At 45.5% G+C, this 5,971-nt stretch overlaps 1 non-coding gene across 1 annotated transcript; it reads left to right on the plus strand.

Moving 5' to 3' along the window:
* The first annotated feature begins 402 nt into the window (after positions 1–402).
* On the plus strand, positions 403–602 carry LOC147666050 (U2 spliceosomal RNA). Its single transcript, XR_015304887.1, has one exon. It is a non-coding gene; the product is annotated as a U2 spliceosomal RNA (small nuclear RNA).
* The last annotated feature ends 5,369 nt before the right edge of the window (positions 603–5,971 follow it).

A 5,971-nucleotide genomic window follows, 5' to 3' on the forward strand; every position in this document is an offset into this window, starting at 1 on the left:
CTGTTAATTTGCTCTGCGGTTTTGGACTTAAAAGGGATCACAGCTATCTCTGCACTCACCTATGAAATGGAGCTTTATGGTCTTTTGCCTCAAATGCCTGTCCCTCAGAATCGTGCATTCTGGAAACATTTGAACTGTACAAAAGAGACACCGTTGATTGCACGTGTCCGACTTCTGTTCTCGCACAAACAACTTACAAGATTGCAGAATTTTGTGCTTAGATAAACTATGTACATATTATTTCAATGACTCTGTACACATATGGAAAGATCAGGTGTTTGAACTAAGGAAATTAGCAAAAATGTTTTGATTGGATCACCTAAATTATTAAATTTTACATCTTCTGCTGAGATGAACTACCCTGACTTTTTTGTATATTGAGCCCTTTCTGAAAATATGTAAATAGCTATATTATTGTACTGCTGGTTGTGGAACATTCAGTAAAACAATTCTGTGCTTATCAGTTAAATATCTGATGCGTCCTCTATTTGGGGACCATATATTAATAGATTTTTTGGAAACGGAGATGGAATAGGAGCTTTCCCTGCCCACTCCACTAATCAACCTCTTATTGCAGGAGCTCCAGAAATGGTGTGTATTGCTTCTTTTTCTCTTTGTAGGAGGCTGGTCAAGTATATGGTGTACATTTATTTAAATTTAAGTGCTGCACCTCGCACTAATCCAGCTGACCCTTATTGTGATTTTATTGGCCTTTGAATAACCATAGAACGCTCTCAAAGTTATAGCTGTGGAGAGTAGCTTTCAGGCTTATCTTGATGGAGTGTTAGGCATCTTGTTTAACAGTTTAATCTGTAGTGTGAGGTAAATGAAAAAGAACCACTCCGTGTTTATATAAAAATACTTCTGTGTATTACACAACATTCACTAACACATTAGTATATCTCCTACCTGGAGATATCAACCAATAGACAAGAATACTTCAAATGCAAACCGGTAAGTAGCACAAAATACAGTGGTTTACAGGAGGAGACCAAACCATATACTAAAAAAGTGGAATGCAAACTGCAAAGGAGAATGGGAATTGTACCAGAAGAACCAAAGGAGCCAGAGACACAAGGACCCACCCAAGGTAAGTATCCAGGAACCCACTGAGGCTTTGTGCAGAGTGGGAACACAGCTGCATGCCCAATGGAAATCAATGAAGAAGTCACAGTTGCAGTTTTAAAGACGGACCCTTTCCAGAAGACGCTGAAGAATTCCCTTGGAGGATGGAGGACAGAGGACAGAAGACGGAAGGATGGAAATCCACCCCACCCGTTGATGCCCTGGGAACCAGGTTACCTACACCAGGGAAGCCTGGTGTATAAGGGTGAAGAGACGCCAGAAACCTCTGTAGACGACAATTAAAGTCTTAGAAGAAAGTGCCTCTGGAGAAGTTCAGGTAGGAGTCCGGTGGAACCCAAGGCTGGAATCTGGAGTAGAAGAACCTGCACGCAGAGGGAACAGAGCCTCTGTCACTCGCAAGTGACCAGGAGGTACGAAGACACAATGCACACTGATGTCGGAAGGTTCAGAAGAGTCGACGGTGACCTTGTTGTTGCTGCTGGGAGGACCAGGCGATGCGGAGTAAGACTAGGAGCTGTGCACAAACTGTCCCACGTTGGATGTCAGTGACTAGGTGGTCGGCGTGTAGATGGAGAACCAACAAGCCTCGTTAGCCGCAGCTAGCATGGAAGCCGAAAAAGGAACAATGTTGGTACTAGCAAGCTCCAAGGGACTCATCAACCGCAGGAGAGTCATTGCAGGCCCCGGCAAGCAGGGGAGACCACTGAAGCAGTAGAAGACCATCTGGAGCACCCAGAGGCCAAAGGCATAGGAGTCGCAAGAGGACATCAAGCAGCTCACTAAGGATGATGGCCCACAGTGCGAAGGATGTGGGGAGGATGCTAATCTTGGAGGCAAAAGATCCTGGAGCCCGAAGATCCTGGAGCCCGAAGATCTCTGGATTGCAGATCCAGCAAGTCTTGGCTATGTTAAGTCAATTTGATGCACATGGTTTGGTTCCAGCGGTTCCGATGAAGGACACTGGCATCAAAATTGCAGGGAGGACAGGTCAGGCCTCGAGGAAGTTGCAGAACCACCACCTGTATTGCTGAGTCTCCGGAAGTCCGTAGTACAACAGGAGCAGGAGACCGGCCAGCTTCTTAGCGGTGCCTGTAAATGCATGGAGTGACTCCTTCACACTAAGGGATATTTCTTTGGGTGTCCTTAATGCCCACAGGTCTGTTGAAGAACCTGGCAGAAGCACAGACACAGACGAGCGAGACAAGGAGCAGCAGGAGTCTTCCTTGGTGCAGTCTCGGTTCCAGTTGAAATTTCACAAGGTCCAAGTGTCAATACAGTCGAAGTGCGACGTAGTTTCAGGCTCAAGTCTTGTCCCATGACAAATCTGAGGACCCACCCAAAGGTGAGCCCTTAAGTACCCTGAGGAAAGGGTTGGAACAACACAGAGGTCCCTTCCAGAGGTGAGGATGGACAGAAGGGAGGATACTCCCCTGTTCTTTGTCGAATTTCACACAAGAGCGGGAGCTGAGGGCTCCCTGAACTGGCTCAAACTGGAGTATACAAGGAGGTCACCAAATGTACCCTTCAAAGCAATCTGGAGGTGCTGGCCAACACCCCCAATGCAGACCAGTAGACTAAGTCATGTCTGTGACAGGGAATCTTTTGTTCTACCTTTCCCTGTTTGAGCTTGGCTCAGCAGCAGGAGGGTGGAATCGTGTCTGTGGTCAGCAGTAGCACTAGCTTGCTGCAAACCTTGAAAGGCTGTTACCAGGAGTACAGGGGGTATCCCTAAGAAGCCCTAGAACATGGGATCATACTTTCAACACTGGAATCAGTGTTTGTATATGATCCCAACATGTTTGGTACCAAACATGACTGGGCTCGGTGCAGCCACTATATGATTAGACATCTTGTAATGACGGATGTCCACTATCTGTATTAAAATGGCTGGCCGCATTTACAAAGCCTGGAGACTCGACTTTGGAGTTTGTAGGGGTATCCTGCACACTTATAACCAAGCACCTTGCCCTCATGACTGAAGAGCGTGCCATAGGGGTGACATACGTTTTAAGTGCAGTGACCTCAGATATAAGGAAACCTATATTTGGCATGAGAGGTGCAAGTACCAACCCACACAGGCTGCAATGGCATGCCTGTAGTCACAGTTTAAGTGGACTCCTATGTGTGTGACAATACATTTTGCAGCCCATGGGAGACTCCTGGTGTACCTATGCCCTGGGTACCTTAGTACCATATACTAGAGACTAGCAAGAGTGCACCAGTAGCCAATTGTGGAGGTACAAAGGTACTTACTACATCGATTTAGGTAAGAAATGACAGTGACTGGGGTCCTGAGCAATGTTCCCTCTATTTTTTTTTCTCTGTGTACGGCAGTGGAGGGTCTCTGTGCGCTGCAACCATGGCTATGTGCGCCAGGAACCAAACCGCGTGTGTCTGCGGCGCCAAATGGCACTCAAAACATTTACTTTAAAAAGTGAAAGGATGGTGCATTTTCACACATACGACGCCACAACAAGGGTCTTAAGGGCAGTTTGCAAATTGGATAGGCACACCATGACATGAATTGGTTACACTGGCAAGTACACTTCAAGTTTAGAATAGTCCTGGCCTATCGTGCTATCCATCAGCTGGGTCCAGTATATCTGCGGAATAGATTCGCTCTTTATGCTCCTAATCGGGCTCTCCGCTCCGCCAACCTGTGTCAGATGGTTCAGCCCAAGTTCAAGCTTTCAAGAACAGGAGGCAAATCCATTTCTGTCAAGGCAGCCAGAGCATGGAATGCTCTTCCCCTGGCCCTTCGTACTGCTCCCTCACTTTCTCAGTTTAAGAAGGGACTCAAAACCCATCTGTTTAATATCACTTTGTAATCTCTCTGTTATGTTGGCTGCTCCTTTTTCTTTTTTACTCACCGCGCCAGGATACTCTTGAGTAATAGAGCGCGTAATAAAAGGTTTTATAACATAACATAACATAGCATAGCACAAGACTTCAATTATAGTACAATCATAAGATTTTAATAAATATTCTTAACGGGAGCACAGTTCATTGGGTGGGGAAATGTTGCAAGCCTATACAATATCACATATTCACAAGAAGGGAGAGGGCTGTTCAGACACGTCAAGTGGTGTCACTAGATGGGTGACAGGGTTGCTTCTCACGGCGATCCTTGCCATTTTTCCAGTGCTGATAAACTTGGTCTAGGTCAATTTTCCCATTCAGGAGGTAGGCCTTTGTCCTCATCAGCATATCCAAATGCTTCTGCTCTAGTCTATTCCTCAATTTACTCTTGATAGTATTCATGAGGCTGAATCCTCGTTCACAGTGTGCACTAGATGCTTGAAATGTTACGCAGACATCAACAAGCTGAGTCACCACACTATACTGAGCAGCATTGCGTACAGTGAAATTCACCATTTCTTGAAAGGTGGTAAATAACCCACCCTTTACATGTTCTCCCACCACATATTTATAGTCTCTGTACTGTCAAACAACATCTTCTGGTGTTTCACAATCACCCAGGGCCAAGACATTTTTATACTTTTCAATATTCTCAGTCCCAAAATCAAAATGTGATTGTGTGGCTATTGCCTGGATCTCAAAACTTGCCCATTCTTTTAGCTCCAGGAACCTTTTTTGCATGTGCTCACAAAGAAGGGAAACAAAAGACAAAATAGGCCCACTGTCAAACTCTTGCCTTTCCTTGTACAACACAATCACCTCTCTTACATTGCTACTCCAAAAGACCTTGTCCTCCAAATACTGTTGCTTAATTTGGCCAATCTTTGACTACTGTTGAAGCTGTACAGTATGCAAGAGCAAAGAACTTTTTGGGAATCGTTTGCACAAAGATGCAAATTCACCCAGAATGTCATTAAGTACTGCAAGGGAAATATGGTAGTTGGAGTCCGATAGCTTTTTATAACAATATTTAGCAATTGGATCATTCTCCTCAACTTTCTCATGCTCAAAGTACTTAAGAACAGTCTCGTAATTCCGAATTAGTGCACCAACAGCAAAATGCCTTGAAAGCCACCGGACTTCATTCAGTGGTCGAAAAGAGACAACTTCACATTCAGTAACCGATGCAATTTCATCCAGCTTGGGCTTCCTTGTAGGAGATCTGGAGAACACAGTGTAGACAGTCCTCAATAATGTCTCCATCTCTTTAATCATTGGAACCCTCTTCCAGGCATCATCAACTCCCAAATCTTCTCGATGGGCTACTGCTCAACTAGATGAGGAATGGATTGTTTAAGGCGAGTAGCAACACCAATATGCTTACCCAGCATCACATACGCACCATCAGATGTGAACATGACCATATCCATGAGGACCAGTTCATTGGCAGTGTAGAATTCTTTCACGGCAGTAGTGATAGCCTCAGCATTACAGCTAGTCCGCTTCACTATGCCCCCAAACTGTGTTTTGTGCTCAGTTGATGTTACAGGTGTTAGGAACCAGGGCCAGTCTGTCCTCCATGGCCATGCTCCACCATCACATGATCAGCATTGAGGGAATATAAGCACCGCCCTCCTTTGAGTCAGTGCTTGGTATCTTTAATTTTGGGTTCCAGGTGCTGGGTTGTTGTTCCTGAGCTATAGCTTTGTCTGGGGTTCACGGGCTCGTGTTCCCTGGTTGATTGTATCCCGTTTTTGTAGAGTTTCGTTTTCTTGTCCTTCCCCCCTCCCTCCCCTTTTTACGTTATTTAGCCTTAATTCCTTTCCCTTGTTTGGTTCCTGGCTCCTTGGAGCTCGTGGATTTCTGACTTTGGTCTGAAGAGCCGAGGTAAACCGGGGCTCCGGTTCACTCGGCAACAAGCTGAAGTAGAAGCGTGTGTGCGCGCTAGAAGAAACTCTTACCGGTGCTTTCGGTATCTACACGGAAGCAGCGCACTCGGTTTCCGCATTTTGTGTAGGCAATCCGC

The sequence above is a fragment of the Lissotriton vulgaris genome, unplaced genomic scaffold (assembly GCF_964263255.1).
Source record: "Lissotriton vulgaris unplaced genomic scaffold, aLisVul1.2 SCAFFOLD_1180, whole genome shotgun sequence".
NCBI lineage: Eukaryota > Metazoa > Chordata > Amphibia > Caudata > Salamandridae > Lissotriton > Lissotriton vulgaris.